Consider the following 20,578-nt stretch of genomic DNA (forward strand, 5'->3'; position numbering starts at 1 on the left):
ACGCATAATTATTATATCATGGGAGTAAACTTACAAAAATTAATTTTTCAAATAAAGAAAAGGTTTAGTCAAAAACAAAATAATAATTTATGCATGTAAAAATATATGTATGTATGTATATATGAATACATGTGTGTATGTATGTATATATGAATGGATTAGAATTAAAGATTTTAAAATTTTTCGTTCCAACATATGAACGTATGTACATATGAATGTATTAGAATCGAAAATTTTGAAATTTTGCTGTTGGAAAAGTTAGAAATAAAATTATTAACACAAACACACGTTATTATGAATGTATACCTAGTTTTTTTAAAACTGCGGTTGAACATATAGAAATAAATTTCTCAAATAAAGAAAAGGTTTAGGTTAAAATAAAATAATAATTGTATTCAAATATATATATGTACATATGAATGTAATTTTTTTAAATAAAGAAAAGGTTTAGGCAAAAACAAAATAATAATTTTATTCAAATATATGTATGTATATATAAATGTATTAAAATTTAGCATTTTACAGTTTTCCGTTTGGAACAATAAAAATAAAATTCTAACTACATACGTACATACATATATTCTGTATGTACATATATTTTTTTAAAGCTTGCTGACGAAACGTAATGTTCAAAACAATAACAAATGAAATATTAATATTCAGATGTCACAAAACATCTGATGTCTGATAAAAGCTGACATTTATTTACGTTAAGATTAATTCGTTTATCCGCAACAAAAATATGTGAGATCATTATATTTTCAAATATTATTTATTTCTCGGTTTGTGTTTCTAAAATAAAAATAACGTAAAACGTATCATTTATTTCTTGGTTTGTGTTTCTAATTATAAAAAGTATAAAAGAAAAACGTGCTTTTGTTATACAAAAATTTTTTCAGAAAATCTTAAAATAGAGCTATTTCGGGGCTAAAAAGTTCCAATATCAGATTTTTCTGGTACCCTAGAGGCAAAACTCTACCTAATGCCTTTTGTCCCATGTCTCTAGCCCTTCTAGAAGTACCCGTACTTTTTACCACCTGAGAAGTAGCTATATATATAAAATGTAAAATAGGATGGTTTTTGAAGAGTTATACGAAATATGAATAAAATATAGAATTATTAAGGCAAATTAAAGGTACTGCGTAGCCTAGTGGTTAGCGTGGTAGTCTCATAGCCAGAAGGTTATTGGATCAATGCTTGCCTGGATGTCGTCGTATTTTTATTTTTTTGCATTATTTTAAAATTTTTTTTTTATTTTATTTAAATTTTGTGTTTTATTTTTTTTTAATATATAACAGATAAATGTTATATAAAAGTTTAAAGAAAATTTCCAAAAAAATATTCTTATAATAGTTTGGAAAAATTCGCAAAAATTTTAAGTACATAAATATGTATGTATGTATATTTTTTTTAAAGCTTCCTGAGTAATTTTTTTAAGCTTTCCATATGAATTTAATATTATTCAAAACTGTAGAATATATAGAAATAAATTTTAAAAGCATAATTATTATATCATGGGAGTAAACTTACAAAAATTAATTTTTCAAATAAAGAAAAGGTTTAGTCAAAAACAAAATAATAATTTATGCATGTAAAAATATATGTATGCATGTATATATGAATACATGTGTGTATGTATGTATATATGAATGGATTAGAATTGAAGATTTTAAAATTTTTCGTTCCAACATATGAACGTATGTACATATGAATGTATTAGAATCGAAAATTTTGAAATTTTGCTGTTGGAAAAATTAGAAATAAAATTATTAACACAAACACACGTTATTATGAATGTATACCTAGTTTTTTTAAAACTGCGGGTGAACATATAGAAATAAATTTCTCAAATAAAGAAAAGGTTTAGGTTAAAATAAAATAATAATTGTATTCAAATATATATATGTATATATAAATGTATTAAAATTTAGCATTTTACAGTTTTCCGTTTGGAACAATAAAAATAAAATTCTAACTACATACGTACATACATATATTCTGTATGTACATATATTTTTTTAAAGCTTGCTGACGAAACGTAATGTTCAAAACAATAACAAATGAAATATTAATATTCAGATGTCACAAAACATCTGATGTCTGATAAAAGCTGACATTTATTTACGTTAAGATTAATTCGTTTATCCGCAACAAAAATATGTGAGATCATTATACTTTCAAATATTATTTAATTCTCGGTTTGTGTTTCTAATAATAAAAATAACGTAAAACGTATCATTTATTTCTTGGTTTGTGTTTCTAATTATAAAAAGTATAAAAGAAAAACGTGCTTTTGTTATACAAAAATTTTTTCAGAAAATCTTAAAATAGAGCTATTTCGGGGCTAAAAAGTTCCAATGTCAGATTTTTCTGGTACCCTAGAGGCAAAAGTCTACCTAATGCCTTTTGTCCCATGTCTCTAGCCCTTCTAGAAGTACCCGTACTTTTTACCACCTGAGAAGTAGCTATATACATATAATGTAAAATAGGATGGTTTTTGAAGAGTTATACGAAATATGAATAAAATATAAAATTATTAAGAGAAATTCAAGGTACTGCGTAGCCTAGTGGTTAGCGTGGTAGTCTCATAGCCAGAAGGTTATTGGATCAATGCTTGCCTGGATGTTGTATTTTTCTTTTTTTGGATTATTTTAAAAATTTTTTTTTTTTATTTTGTTTAAATTTTGTATTTTATTTTTTTTTAAATATATAACAGAAAAATGTTATATAAAAGTTTAAAGAAAATTTCCAAAAAAATATTCTTATAATAATTTGGAAAAATTCGCAAAAATTTTAAGTACATAAATATGTATGTATGTATATTTTTTTTAAAGCTTCCTAAGTAATTTTTTTTAAGCTTTCTATATGAATTTAATAATATTCAAAACTGTAGAATATATAGAAATAAATTTTAAACGCATAATTATTAAATCATGGGAGTAAACATACAAAAATTAATTTTTCAAATAAAGAAAAGGTTTAGTCAAAAACACAATAATAATTTTATTCATATATATGTATGTATGTATGTATGAATATATGTGTGTATGTATATATGAATGGATTAGAATTGAAGATTTTGAAATTTTTCGTTCCAACATATGAACGTATGTACATATGAATGTATTAGAATCGAAAATTAAAAAAGAAACAAAAACAAAATAATAATTTATGTATGTAAAAATATATGTATGTATGTATATATGAATACATGTGTGTATGTATGTATATATGAATGGATTAGAATTGAAGATTTTAAAATTTTTCGTTCCAACATATGAACGTATGTACATATGAATGTATTAGAATCGAAAATTTTGAAATTTTGCTGTTGGAAAAATTAGAAATAAAATTATTAACACAAACACACGTTATTATGAATGTATACCTAGTTTTTTTAAAACTGCGGGTGAACATATAGAAATAAATTTCTCAAATAAAGAAAAGGTTTAGGTTAAAATAAAATAATAATTGTATTCAAATATATATATGTACATATGAATGTAATTTTTTTAAATAAAGAAAAGGTTTAGGCAAAAACAAAATAATAATTTTATTCAAATATATGTATGTATATATAAATGTATTAAAATTTAGCATTTTACAGTTTTCCGTTTGGAACAATAAAAATAAAATTCTAACTACATACGTACATACATATATTCTGTATGTACATATATTTTTTTAAAGCTTGCTGACGAAACGTAATGTTCAAAACAATAACAAATGAAATATTAATATTCATATGTCACAAAACATCTGATGTCTGATAAAAGCTGACATTTATTTACGTTAAGATTAATTCGTTTATCCGCAACAAAAATATGTGAGATCATTATACTTTCAAATATTATTTAATTCTCGGTTTGTGTTTCTAATAATAAAAATAACGTAAAACGTATCATTTATTTCTTGGTTTGTGTTTCTAATTATAAAAAGTATAAAAGAAAAACGTGCTTTTGTTATACAAAAATTTTTTCAGAAAATCTTAAAATAGAGCTATTTCGGGGCTAAAAAGTTGCAATGTCAGATTTTTCTGGTACCCTAGAGACAAAACTCTACCTAATGCCTTTTGTCCCATGTCTCTAGCCCTTCTAGAAGTACCCGTACTTTTTACCACCTGAGAAGTAGCTATATACATATAATGTAAAATAGGATGGTTTTTGAAGAGTTATACGAAATATGAATAAAATATAAAATTATTAAGAGAAATTCAAGGTACTGCGTAGCCTAGTGGTTAGCGTGGTAGTCTCATAGCCAGAAGGTTATTGGATCAATGCTTGCCTGGATGTTGTATTTTTCTTTTTTTGGATTATTTTAAAAATTTTTTTTTTTTATTTTGTTTAAATTTTGTATTTTATTTTTTTTTAAATATATAACAGAAAAATGTTATATAAAAGTTTAAAGAAAATTTCAAAAAAAATATTCTTATAATAGTTTGGAAAAATTCGCAAAAATTTTAAGTACAAAAATATGTATGTATGTATATTTTTTTTAAAGCTTCCTGAGTAATTTTTTTTAAGCTTTCTATATGAATTTAATAATATTCAAAACTGTAGAATATATAGAAATAAATTTTAAACGCATAATTATTAAATCATGGGAGTAAACATACAAAAATTAATTTTTCAAATAAAGAAAAGGTTTAGTCAAAAACAAAATAATAATTTTATTCATATATATGTATGTATGTATGTATGAATATATGTGTGTATGTATATATGAATGGATTAGAATTGAAGATTTTAAAATTTTTCGTTCCAACATATGAACGTATGTACATATGAATGTATTAGAATCGAAAATTAAAAAAGAAACAAAAACAAAATAATAATTTATGTATGTAAAAATATATGTATGTATGTATATATGAATACATGTGTGTATGTATGTATATATGAATGGATTAGAATTGAAGATTTTAAAATTTTTCGTTCCAACATATGAACGTATGTACATATGAATGTATTAGAATCGTAAATTTTGAAATTTTGCTGTTGGAAAAATTAGAAATAAAATTATTAACACAAACACACGTTATTATGAATGTATACCTAGTTTTTTTAAAACTGCGGGTGAACATATAGAAATAAATTTCTCAAATAAAGAAAAGGTTTAGGTTAAAATAAAATAATAATTGTATTCAAATATATATACATATGTACATATGAATGTAATTTTTTTAAATAAAGAAAAGGTTTAGGCAAAAACAAAATAATAATTTTATTCAAATATATGTATGTATATATAAATGTATTAAAATTTAGCATTTTACAGTTTTCCGTTTGGAACAATAAAAATAAAATTCTAACTACATACGTACATACATATATTTTGTATGTACATATATTTTTTTAAAGCTTGCTGACGAAACGTAATGTTAAAAACAATAACAAATGAAATATTAATATTCAGATGTCACAAAACATCTGATGTCTGATAAAAGCTGACATTTATTTACGTTAAGATTAATTCGTTTATCCGCAACAAAAATATGTGAGATCATTATATTATCAAATATTATTTATTTCTCGGTTTGTGTTTCTAATAATAAAAATAACATAAAACGTATCATTTATTTCGTGGTTTGTGTTTCTAATTATAAAAAGTATAAAAGAAAAACATGCTTTTGTTATACAAAAATTTTTTCAGAAAATCTTAAAATAGAGCTATTTCGGGGCTAAAAAGTTCCAATGTCAGATTTTTCTGGGACCCTAGAGGCAAAACTCTACCTAATGCCTTTTGTCCAATGTCTCTAGCCCTTCTAGAAGTACCCGTACTTTTTACCACCTGAGAAGTAGCTATATATATATAATAATGTAAAATATGATGGTTTTTGATGAGTTATACGATATATGAATAAAATATAGAATTATTAAGGGAAATTCAAGGTACTGCGTAGCCTAGTGGTTAGCGTGGTAGTCTCATAGCCAGAAGGTTATTGCATCAATGCTTGCCTGGATGTTGTATTTTTCTTTTTTTGGATTATTTTAAAAATTTTTTTTTTTATTTTGTTTAAATTTTGTGTTTTATTTTTTTTTAATATATAACTGATAAATGTTATATAAAAGTTTAAAGAAAATTTCCAAAAAAATATTCTTATAATAGTTTGGAAAAATTCGCAAAAATTTTAAGTACATAAATATGTATGTAGTATGTATATTTTTTTTAAAGCTTACTGAGTAATTTTTTTTAAGCTTTCTATATGAATTTAATAATATTCAAAACTGTAGAATAAATAGAAATAAATTTTAAACGCATAATTATTATATCATGGGGGTAAACTTACAAAAATTAATTTTTCAAATAAAGAAAAGGTTTAGTCAAAAACAAAATAATAATTTATGTATGTAAAAATATATGTAAGTATGTATATATGAATATATGTGTGTATGTATATATGAATGGATTAGAATTGAAGATTTTGAAATTTTTCGTTCCAACATATGAACGTATGTACATATGAATGTATTAGAATCGAAAATTAAAAAAGAAACAAAAACAAAATAATAATTTATGTATGTAAAAATATATGTATGTATGTATATATGAATACATGTGTGTATGTATGTATATATGAATGGATTAGAATTGAAGATTTAAAATTTTTCGTTCCAACATATGAACGTATGTACGAACAAAATTTTGCTGTTGGAAAAATTAGAAATAAAATTATTAACACAAACACACGTTATTATGAATGTATACCTAGTTTTTTTAAAACTGCGGGTGAACATATAGAAATAAATTTCTCAAATAAAGAAAAGGTTTAGGTTAAAATAAAATAATAATTGTATTCAAATATATATATGTACATATGAATGTAATTTTTTTAAATAAAGAAAAGGTTTAGGCAAAAACAAAATAATAATTTTATTCAAATATATGTATGTATATATAAATGTATTAAAATTTAGCATTTTACAGTTTTCCGTTTGGAACAATAAAAATAAAATTCTAACTACATACGTACATACATATATTCTGTATGTACATATATTTTTTTAAAGCTTGCTGACGAAACGTAATGTTCAAAACAATAACAAATTAAATATTAATATTCAGATGTCACAAAACATCTGATGTCTGATAAAAGCTGACATTTATTTACGTTAAAATTAATTCGTTTATCCGCAACAAAAATATGTGAGATCATTATATTTTCAAATATTATTTATTTCTCGGTTTGTGTTTCTAATAATAAAAATAACGTAAAACGTATCATTTATTTCGTGGTTTGTGTTTCTAATTATAAAAAGTATAAAAGAAAAACGTGCTTTTGTTATACAAAAATTTTTTCAGAAAATCTTAAAATAGAGCTATTTCGGGGCTAAAAAGTTCCAATGTCAGATTTTTCTGGGACCCTAGAGGCAAAATTCTACCTAATGCCTTTTGTCCCATGTCTCTAGCCCTTCTAGAAGTACCCGTACTTTTTACCACCTGAGAAGTAGCTATATATATATAATGTAAAATAGGATTGTTTTTGAAGAGTTATACGAAATATGAATAAAATATAAAATTATTAAGAGAAATTCAAGGTACTGCGTAGCCTAGTGGTTAGCGTGGTAGTCTCATAGCCAGAAGGTTATTGGATCAATGCTTGCCTGGATGTTGTATTTTTCTTTTTTTGGATTATTTTAAAAATTTTTTTTTTTATTTTGTTTAAATTTTGTATTTTATTTTTTTTTTAATATATAACAGAAAAATGTTATATAAAAGTTTAAAGAAAATTTCCAAAAAAATATTCTTATAATAGTTTGGAAAAATTCGCAAAAATTTTAAGTACATAAATATGTATGTATGTATATTTTTTTTAAAGCTTCCTGAGTAATTTTTTTTAAGCTTTCTATATGAATTTAATAATATTAAAAACTGTAGAATATATAGAAATAAATTTTAAACGCATAATTATTAAATCATGGGAGTAAACATACAAAAATTAATTTTTCAAATAAAGAAAAGGTTTAGTCAAAAACAAAATAATAATTTTATTCATATATATGTATGTATGTATGTATGAATATATGTGTGTATGTATATATGAATGGATTAGAATTGAAGATTTTAAAATTTTTCGTTCCAACATATGAACGTATGTACATATGAATGTATTAGAATCGAAAATTAAAAAAGAAACAAAAACAAAATAATAATTTATGTATGTAAAAATATATGTATGTATGTATATATGAATACATGTGTGTATGTATGTATATATGAATGGATTAGAATTGAAGATTTTAAAATTTTTCGTTCCAACATATGAACGTATGTACATATGAATGTATTAGAATCGAAAATTTTGAAATTTTGCTGTTGGAAAAATTAGAAATAAAATTATTAACACAAACACACGTTATTATGAATGTATACCTAGTTTTTTTAAAACTGCGGGTGAACATATAGAATTAGATTTCTCAAATAAGGAAAAGGTTTAGGTTAAAATAAAATAATAATTGTATTCAAATATATATACATATGTACATATGAATGTAATTTTTTTAAATAAAGAAAAGGTTTAGGCAAAAACAAAATAATAATTTTATTCAAATATATGTATGTATATATAAATGTATTAAAATTTAGCATTTTACAGTTTTCCGTTTGGAACAATAAAAATAAAATTCTAACTACATACGTACATACATATATTTTGTATGTACATATATTTTTTAAAGCTTGCTGACGAAACGTAATGTTAAAAACAATAACAAATGAAATATTAATATTCAGATGTCACAAAACATCTGATGCCTGATAAAAGCTGACATTTATTTACGTTAAGATTAATTCGTTTATCCGCAACAAAAATATGTGAGATCATTATATTTTCAAATATTATTTATTTCTCGGTTTGTGTTTCTAATAATAAAAATAACGTAAAACGTATCATTTATTTCTTGGTTTGTGTTTCTAATTATAAAAAGTATAAAAGAAAAACGTGCTTTTGTTATACAAAAATTTTTTCAGAAAATCTTAAAATAGAGCTATTTCGGGGCTAAAAAGTTCCAATGTCAGATTTTTCTGGTACCCTAGAGGCAAAACTCTACCTAATGCCTTTAGTCCCATGTCTCTAGCCCTTCTAGAAGTACCCGTACTTTTTACCACCTGAGAAGTAGCTATATATATATAATAATGTAAAATGGGATGGTTTTTGAAGAGTTATACGAAATATGAATAAAATATAGAATTAATAAGAGAAATTCAAGGTAATGCGTAGCCTAGTGGTTAGCGTGGTAGTCTCATAGCCAGAAGGTTATTGGATCAATGCTTGCCTGGATGTTGTATTTTTCTTTTTTTGGATTATTTTAAAAATTTTTTTTTTTTATTTTGTTTAAATTTTGTATTTTATTTTTTTTTTAATATATAACAGAAAAATGTTATATAAAAGTTTAAAAAAAATTTCCAAAAAAATATTCTTATAATAGTTTGGAAAAATACGCAAAAATTTTAAGTACATAAATATGTATGTATGTATATTTTTTTTAAAGCTTCCTGAGTAATTTTTTTTAAGCTTTCTATATGAATTTAATAATATTCAAAACTGTAGAATATATAGAAATAAATTTTAAACGCATAATTATTAAATCATGGGAGTAAACATACAAAAATTAATTTTTCAAATAAAGAAAAGGTTTAGTCAAAAACAAAATAATAATTTTATTCATATATATGTATGTATGTATGTATGAATATATGTGTGTATGTATATATGAATGGATTAGAATTGAAGATTTTGAAATTTTTCGTTCCAACATATGAACGTATGTACATATGAATGTATTAGAATCGAAAATTAAAAAAGAAACAAAAACAAAATAATAATTTATGTATGTAAAAATATATGAATGTATGTATATATGAATGCATGTGTGTATGTATGTATATATGAATGGATTAGAATTGAAGATTTTAAAATTTTTCGTTCCAACATATGAACGTATGTGCATATGAATGTATTAGAATCGTAAATTTTGAAATTTTGCTGTTGGAAAAATTAGAAATAAAATTATTAACACAAACACACGTTATTATGAATGTATACCTAGTTTTTTTAAAACTGCGGGTGAACATATAGAAATAAATTTCTCAAATAAAGAAAAGGTTTAGGTTAAAATAAAATAATAATTGTATTCAAATATATATACATATGTACATATGAATGTAATTTTTTTAAATAAAGAAAAGGTTTAGGCAAAAACAAAATAATAATTTTATTCAAATATATGTATGTATATATAAATGTATTAAAATTTAGCATTTTACAGTTTTCCGTTTGGAACAATAAAAATAAAATTCTAACTACATACGTACATACATATATTTTGTATGTACATATATTTTTTTAAAGCTTGCTGACGAAACGTAATGTTAAAAACAATAACAAATGAAATATTAATATTCAGATGTCACAAAACATCTGATGTCTGATAAAAGCTGACATTTATTTACGTTAAGATTAATTCGTTAATCCGCAACAAAAATATGTGAGATCATTATATTTTCAAATATTATTTATTTCTCGGTTTGTGTTTCTAATAATAAAAATAACGTAAAACGTATCATTTATTTCTTGGTTTGTGTTTCTAATTATAAAAAGTATAAAAGAAAAACGTGCTTTTGTTATACAAAAATTTTTTCAGAAAATCTTAAAATAGAGCTATTTCGGGGCTAAAAAGTTCCAATGTCAGATTTTTCTGGTACCCTAGAGGCAAAACTCTATCTAATGCCTTTTGTCCCATGTCTCTAGCCCTTCTAGAAGTACCCGTACTTTTTACCACCTGAGAAGTAGCTATATACATATAATGTAAAATAGGATGGTTTTTGAAGAGTTATACGAAATATGAATAAAATGTAAAATTATTAAGAGAAATTCAAGGTACTGCGTAGCCTAGTGGTTAGCGTGGTAGTCTCATAGCCAGAAGGTTATTGGATCAATGCTTGCCTGGATGTTGTATTTTTTTTTTTTGGATTATTTAAAAAATTTTTTTTTTTTATTTTGTTTAAATTTTGTATTTTATTTTTTTTTTAATATATAACAGAAAAATGTTATATAAAAGTTTAAAGAAAATTTCCAAAAAAATATTCTTATAATAGTTTGGAAAAATTCGCAAAAATTTTAAGTACATAAATATGTATGTATGTATATTTTTTTTAAAGCTTCCTGAGTAATTTTTTTTAAGCTTTCTATATGAATTTAATAATATTCAAAACTGTAGAATATATAGAAATAAATTTTAAACGCATAATTATTGAATCATGGGAGTAAACATACAAAAATTAATTTTTCAAATAAAGAAAAGGTTTAGTCAAAAACAAAATAATAATTTTATTCATATATATGTATGTATGTATGTATGAATATATGTGTGTATGTATATATGAATGGATTAGAATTGAAGATTTTGAAATTTTTCGTTCCAACATATGAACGTATGTACATATGAATGTATTAGAATCGAAAATTAAAAAAGAAACAAAAACAAAATAATAATTTATGTATGTAAAAATATATGTATGTATGTATATATGAATACATATGTGTATGTATGTACATATGAATGGATTAGAATTGAAGATTTTAAAATTTTTCGTTCCAACATATGAACGTATGTACATATGAATGTGTTAGAATCGAAAATTTTGAAATTTTGCTGTTGGAAAAATTAGAAATAAAATTATTAACACAAACACACGTTATTATGAATGTATAACTAGTTTTTTTAAAACTGCGGGTGAACATATAGAAATAAATTTCTCAAATAAAGAAAAGGTTTAGGTTAAAATAAAATAATAATTGTATTCAAATATATATATGTACATATGAATGTAATTTTTTTAAATAAAGAAAAGGTTTAGGCAAAAACAAAATAATGATTTTATTCAAATATATGTATGTATATATAAATGTATTAAAATTTAGCATTTTACAGTTTTCCGTTTGGAACAATAAAAATAAAATTCTAACTACATACGTACATACATATATTCTGTATCTATATTATATTTTACAAGATTTTTCCAGTTCATGAACAGGTATACATATAATCTAACAAATAACAAAAACAAAAAAATGAAAATAGCAAAAGAGAATACTGGGTAGATACATTACTCAATTGATTATACATACTGTAAAACAAAAACAAAAAATGAAAAGCGAAAAGCGAAAGAGAATAAAAAAAGAGTAGTAATATTTTTTTTTGTTTTTTTGCTTTACTACCATAAACAAAAATAAAAACCAAAAGGAAGCGAAATATTTTAAATGAGTTAAGTAAGAGTAAAATAATTTTTTGTTGTTGTATTTAACATGGAATGGAATTAAAAAAATAAAACTAAAAATTGTGAGAGATATAAGAACACGAATAACGTTACGTTACGTACTAAGGTAATTATTCTTCGTGTGCTTGCGAAATTTCAATTGAGTAAGTAGCCAAGCCAGGTCTGTATAAAGAAAAGAGGCATTGATTTTTTATTAATTCACATTCACTTTGGTTTTAAAGTTTAACGTGAAAGGTACTATTTCCAATTGCGGATTCTTTTCTTTTTAAAAAATGGATAACAAACAAATGATGGAAATATTTTAACAGATAACGTTGTTTATAAGGAAATTTTTCGTTCTTAATTGTTAACTAATTCTTAAATTGAATTTTAATCATATCTATGTAATTAACAGTGACACATATTACATCTTAAAATTTATTAAATTAAAAATATTTCCATTACTTTTATTTATCATTAGTATTCAAACCAATATGATATTTATGCATATACAAGTATATACCTGCATATGTATGCCATAATATGTACAAATTTTTCTAAACTTATTTTAAAATTGATTGCCACAATCCTGTTTTTACAACAGATAATGCTGCTTATAAGCAAACCACAGGGGTCCCTAGTGTACATATATTTTTTTAAAGCTTGCTGACGAAACGTAATGTTCAAAACAATAACAAATGAAATATTAATATTCAGATGTCACAAAACATCTGATGTCTGATAAAAGCTGACATTTATTTACGCTAAGATTAATTCGTTTATCCGCAACAAAAATATGTGAGATCATTATACTTTCAAATATTATTTAATTCTCGGTTTGTGTTTCTAATAATAAAAATAACGTAAAACGTATCATTTATTTCTTGGTTTGTGTTTCTAATTATAAAAAGTATAAAAGAAAAACGTGCTTTTGTTATACAAAAATTTTTTCAGAAAATCTTAAAATAGAGCTATTTCGGGGCTAAAAAGTTCCAATGTCAGATTTTTCTGGTACCCTAGAGGCAAAACTCTACCTAATGCCTTTTGTCCCATGTCTCTAGCCCTTCTAGAAGTACCCGTACTTTTTACCACATGAGAAGTAGCTATATACATATAATGTAAAATAGGATGGTTTTTGAAGAGTTATACGAAATATGAATAAAATATAAAATTATTAACAGAAATTCAAGGTACTGCGTAGCCTAATGGTTAGCGTGGTAGTCTCATAGCCAGAAGGTTATTGGATCAATGCTTGCCTGGATGTTGTATTTTTCTTTTTTTGGATTATTTTAAAATTTTTTTTTTTTATTTTGTTTAAATTTTGTATTTTATTTTTTTTTTAATATATAACAGAAAAATGTTATATAAAAGTTTAAAGAAAATTTCCAAAAAAATATTCTTATAATAGTTTGGAAAAATTCGCAAAAATTTTAAGTACATAAATATGTATGTATGTATATTTTTTTTAAAGCTTCCTGAGTAATTTTTTTTAAGCTTTCTATATGAATTTAATAATATTCAAAACTGTAGAATATATAGAAATAAATTTTAAACGCATAATTATTAAATCATGGGAGTAAACATACAAAAATTAATTTTTCAAATAAAGAAAAGGTTTAGTCAAAAACAAAATAATAATTTTATTCATATATATGTATGTATGTATGTATGAATATATGTGTGTATGTATATATGAATGGATTAGAATTGAAGATTTTGAAATTTTTCGTTCCAACATATGAACGTATGTACATATGAATGTATTAGAATCGAAAATTAAAAAAGAAACAAAAACAAAATAATAATTTATGTATGTAAAAATATATGTATGTATGTATATATGAATACATATGTGTATGTATGTATATATGAATGGATTAGAATTGAAGATTTTAAAATTTTTCGTTCCAACATATGAACGTATGTACATATGAATGTGTTAGAATCGAAAATTTTGAAATTTTGCTGTTGGAAAAATTAGAAATAAAATTATTAACACAAACACACGTTATTATGAATGTATACCTAGTTTTTTTAAAACTGCGGGTGAACATATAGAAATAAATTTCTCAAATAAAGAAAAGGTTTAGGTTAAAATAAAATAATAATTGTATTCAAATATATATATGTACATATGAATGTAATTTTTTTAAATAAAGAAAAGGTTTAGGCAAAAACAAAATAATAATTTTATTCAAATATATGTATGTATATATAAATGTATTAAAATTTAGCATTTTACAGTTTTCCTTTTGGAACAATAAAAATAAAATTCTAACTACATACGTACATACATATATTCTGTATGTACATATATTTTTTTAAAGCTTGCTGACGAAACGTAATGTTCAAAACAATAACAAATGAAATATTAATATTCAGATGTCACAAAACATCTGATGTCTGATAAAAGCTGACATTTATTTACATTAAGATTAATTCGTTTATCCGCAACAAAAATATGTGAGATCATTATACTTTCAAATATTATTTAATTCTCGGTTTGTGTTTCTAATAATAAAAATAACGTAAAACGTATCATTTATTTCTTGGTTTGTGTTTCTAATTATAAAAAGTATAAAAGAAAAACGTGCTTTTGTTATACAAAAATTTTTTCAGAAAATCTTAAAATAGAGCTATTTCGGGGCTAAAAAGTTCCAATGTCAGATTTTTCTGGTACCCTAGAGGCAAAACTCTACCTAATGCCTTTTGTCCCATGTCTCTAGCCCTTCTAGAAGTACCCGTACTTTTTAACACCTGAGAAGTAGCTATATACATATAATGTAAAATAGGATGGTTTTTGAAGAGTTATACGAAATATGAATAAAATATAAAATTATTAAGAGAAATTCAAGGTACTGCGTAGCCTAGTGGTTAGCGTGGTAGTCTCATAGCCAGAAGGTTATTGGATCAATGCTTGCTTGGATGTTGTATTTTTCTTTTTTTGGATTATTTTAAAAATTTTTTTTTTTATTTTGTTTAAATTTAGTATTTTATTTTTTTTTTAATATATAACAGAAAAATGTTATATAAAAGTTTAAAGAAAATTTCCAAAAAAATATTCTTATAATAGTTTGGAAAAATTCGCAAAAATTTTAAGTACATAAATATGTATGTATGTATATTTTTTTTAAGCTTCCTGAGTAATTTTTTTTAAGCTTTCTATATGAATTTAATAATATTCAAAACTGTAGAATATATAGAAATAAATTTTAAACGCATAATTATTAAATCATGGGAGTAAACATACAAAAATTAATTTTTCAAATAAAGAAAAGGTTTAGTCAAAAACAAAATAATAATTTTATTCATATATATGTATGTATGTATGTATGAATATATGTGTGTATGTATATATGAATGGATTAGAATTGAAGATTTTAAAATTTTTCGTTCCAACATATGAACGTATGTACATATGAATGTATTAGAATCGTAAATTTTGAAATTTTGCTGTTGGAAAAATTAGAAATAAAATTATTAACACAAACACACGTTATTATGAATGTATACCTAGTTTTTTTAAAACTACGGGTGAACATATAGAAATAAATTTCTCAAATAAAGAAAAGGTTTAGGTTAAAATAAAATAATAATTGTATTCAAATATATATACATATGTACATATGAATGTAATTTTTTTAAATAAAGAAAAGGTTTAGGCAAAAACAAAATAATAATTTTATTCAAATATATGTATGTATATATAAATGTATTAAAATTTAGCATTTTACAGTTTTCCGTTTGGAACAATAAAAATAAAATTCTAACTACATACGTACATACATATATTTTGTATGTACATATATTTTTTTAAAGCTTGCTGACGAAACGTAATGTTAAAAACAATAACAAATGAAATATTAATATTCAGATGTCACAAAACATCTGATGTCTGATAAAAGCTGACATTTATTTACGTTAAGATTAATTCGTTTATCCGCAACAAAAATACGTGAGATCATTATATTTTCAAATATTATTTATTTCTCGGTTTGTGTTTCTAATAATAAAAATAACGTAAAACGTATCATTTATTTCTTGGTTTGTGTTTCTAATTATAAAAAGTATAAAAGAAAAACGTGCTTTTGTTATACAAAAATTTTTTCAGAAAATCTTAAAATAGAGCTATTTCGGGGCTAAAAAGTTCCAATGTCAGATTTTTCTGGTACCCTAGAGGCAAAACTCTACCTAATGCCTTTAGTCCCATGTCTCTAGCCCTTCTAGAAGTACCCGTACTTTTTACCACCTGAGAAGTAGCTATATATATATAATGTAAAATAGGATGGTTTTTGAAGAGTTATACGAAATATGAATAAAATATAGAATTATTAAGAGAAATTCAAGGTACTGCGTAGCCTAGTGGTTAGCGTGGTAGTCTCATAGCCAGAAGCTTATTGGATCAATGCTTGCCTGGATGTTGTATTTTTCTTTTTTTGGATTATTTTAAAATTTTTTTTTTTTTATTTTGTTTAAATTTTCTATTTTATTTTTTTTTAATATATAACAGAAAAATGTTATAAAATTTTAAAGAAAATTTCCAAAAAAATATTCTTATAATAGTTTGGAAAAATTCGCAAAAATTTTAAGTACATAAATATGTATGTATGTATATTTTTTTTAAAGCTTCCTGAGTAATTTTTTTTAAGCTTTCTATATGAATTTAATAATATTCAAAACTGTAGAATATATAGAAATAAATTTTAAACGCATAATTATTAAATCATGGGAGTAAACATACAAAAATTAATTTTTCAAATAAAGAAAAGGTTTAGTCAAAAACAAAATAATAATTTTATTCATATATATGTATGTATGTATGTATGAATATATGTGTGTATGTATATATGAATGGATTAGAATTGAAGATTTTGAAATTTTTCGTTCCAACATATGAACGTATGTACATATGAATGTATTAGAATCGAAAATTAAAAAAGAAACAAAAACAAAATAATAATTTATGTATGTAAAAATATATGTATGTATGTATATATGAATACATATGTGTATGTATGTACATATGAATGGATTAGAATTGAAGATTTTAAAATTTTTCGTTCCAACATATGAACGTATGTACATATGAATGTGTTAGAATCGAAAATTTTGAAATTTTGCTGTTGGAAAAATTAGAAATAAAATTATTAACACAAACACACGTTATTATGAATGTATAACTAGTTTTTTTAAAACTGCGGGTGAACATATAGAAATAAATTTCTCAAATAAAGAAAAGGTTTAGGTTAAAATAAAATAATAATTGTATTCAAATATATATATGTACATATGAATGTAATTTTTTTAAATAAAGAAAAGGTTTAGGCAAAAACAAAATAATGATTTTATTCAAATATATGTATGTATATATAAATGTATTAAAATTTAGCATTTTACAGTTTTCCGTTTGGAACAATAAAAATAAAATTCTAACTACATACGTACATACATATATTCTGTATCTATATTATATTTTACAAGATTTTTCCAGTTCATGAACAGGTATACATATAATCTAACAAATAACAAAAACAAAAAAATGAAAATAGCAAAAGAGAATACTGGGTAGATACATTACTCAATTGATTATACATACTGTAAAACAAAAACAAAAAATGAAAAGCGAAAAGCGAAAGAGAATAAAAAAAGAGTAGTAATATTTTTTTTTGTTTTTTTGCTTTACTACCATAAACACAAATAAAAACCAAAAGGAAGCGAAATATTTTAAATGAGTTAAGTAAGAGTAAAATAATTTTTTGTTGTTGTATTTAACATGGAATGGAATTAAAAAAATAAAACTAAAAATTGTGAGAGATATAAGAACACGAATAACGTTACGTTACGTACTAAGGTAATTATTCTTCGTGTGCTTGCGAAATTTCAATTGAGTAAGTAGCCAAGCCAGGTCTGTATAAAGAAAAGAGGCATTGATTTTTTATTAATTCACATTCACTTTGGTTTTAAAGTTTAACGTGAAAGGTACTATTTCCAATTGCGGATTCTTTTCTTTTTAAAAAATGGATAACAAACAAATGATGGAAATATTTTAACAGATAACGTTGTTTATAAGGAAATTTTTCGTTCTTAATTGTTAACTAATTCTTAAATTGAATTTTAATCATATCTATGTAATTAACAGTGACACATATTACATCTTAAAATTTATTAAATTAAAAATATTTCCATTACTTTTATTTATCATTAGTATTCAAACCAATATGATATTTATGCATATACAAGTATATACCTGCATATGTATGCCATAATATGTACAAATTTTTCTAAACTTATTTTAAAATTGATTGCCACAATCCTGTTTTTACAACAGATAATGCTGCTTATAAGCAAACCACAGGGGTCCCTAGTGTACATATATTTTTTTAAAGCTTGCTGACGAAACGTAATGTTCAAAACAATAACAAATGAAATATTAATATTCAGATGTCACAAAACATCTGATGTCTGATAAAAGCTGACATTTATTTACGCTAAGATTAATTCGTTTATCCGCAACAAAAATATGTGAGATCATTATACTTTCAAATATTATTTAATTCTCGGTTTGTGTTTCTAATAATAAAAATAACGTAAAACGTATCATTTATTTCTTGGTTTGTGTTTCTAATTATAAAAAGTATAAAAGAAAAACGTGCTTTTGTTATACAAAAATTTTTTCAGAAAATCTTAAAATAGAGCTATTTCGGGGCTAAAAAGTTCCAATGTCAGATTTTTCTGGTACCCTAGAGGCAAAACTCTACCTAATGCCTTTTGTCCCATGTCTCTAGCCCTTCTAGAAGTACCCGTACTTTTTACCACATGAGAAGTAGCTATATACATATAATGTAAAATAGGATGGTTTTTGAAGAGTTATACGAAATATGAATAAAATATAAAATTATTAACAGAAATTCAAGGTACTGCGTAGCCTAATGGTTAGCGTGGTAGTCTCATAGCCAGAAGGTTATTGGATCAATGCTTGCCTGGATGTTGTATTTTTCTTTTTTTGGATTATTTTAAAATTTTTTTTTTTTATTTTGTTTAAATTTTGTATTTTATTTTTTTTTTAATATATAACAGAAAAATGTTATATAAAAGTTTAAAGAAAATTTCCAAAAAAATATTCTTATAATAGTTTGGAAAAATTCGCAAAAATTTTAAGTACATAAATATGTATGTATGTATATTTTTTTTAAAGCTTCCTGAGTAATTTTTTTTAAGCTTTCTATATGAATTTAATAATATTCAAAACTGTAGAATATATAGAAATAAATTTTAAACGCATAATTATTAAATCATGGGAGTAAACATACAAAAATTAATTTTTCAAATAAAGAAAAGGTTTAGTCAAAAACAAAATAATAATTTTATTCATATATATGTATGTATGTATGTATGAATATATGTGTGTATGTATATATGAATGGATTAGAATTGAAGATTTTGAAATTTTTCGTTCCAACATATGAACGTATGTACATATGAATGTATTAGAATCGAAAATTAAAAAAGAAACAAAAACAAAATAATAATTTATGTATGTAAAAATATATGTATGTATGTATATATGAATACATATGTGTATGTATGTATATATGAATGGATTAGAATTGAAGATTTTAAAATTTTTCGTTCCAACATATGAACGTATGTACATATGAATGTGTTAGAATCGAAAATTTTGAAATTTTGCTGTTGGAAAAATTAGAAATAAAATTATTAACACAAACACACGTTATTATGAATGTATACCTAGTTTTTTTAAAACTGCGGGTGAACATATAGAAATAAATTTCTCAAATAAAGAAAAGGTTTAGGTTAAAATAAAATAATAATTGTATTCAAATATATATATGTACATATGAATGTAATTTTTTTAAATAAAGAAAAGGTTTAGGCAAAAACAAAATAATAATTTTATTCAAATATATGTATGTATATATAAATGTATTAAAATTTAGCATTTTACAGTTTTCCTTTTGGAACAATAAAAATAAAATTCTAACTACATACGTACATACATATATTCTGTATGTACATATATTTTTTTAAAGCTTGCTGACGAAACGTAATGTTCAAAACAATAACAAATGAAATATTAATATTCAGATGTCACAAAACATCTGATGTCTGATAAAAGCTGACATTTATTTACATTAAGATTAATTCGTTTATCCGCAACAAAAATATGTGAGATCATTATACTTTCAAATATTATTTAATTCTCGGTTTGTGTTTCTAATAATAAAAATAACGTAAAACGTATCATTTATTTCTTGGTTTGTGTTTCTAATTATAAAAAGTATAAAAGAAAAACGTGCTT

The sequence above is a fragment of the Condylostylus longicornis genome, unplaced genomic scaffold, assembly GCF_029603195.1.
Source record: "Condylostylus longicornis isolate FDR11 unplaced genomic scaffold, ASM2960319v2 ptg000220l, whole genome shotgun sequence".
Lineage (NCBI taxonomy): Eukaryota > Metazoa > Arthropoda > Insecta > Diptera > Dolichopodidae > Condylostylus > Condylostylus longicornis.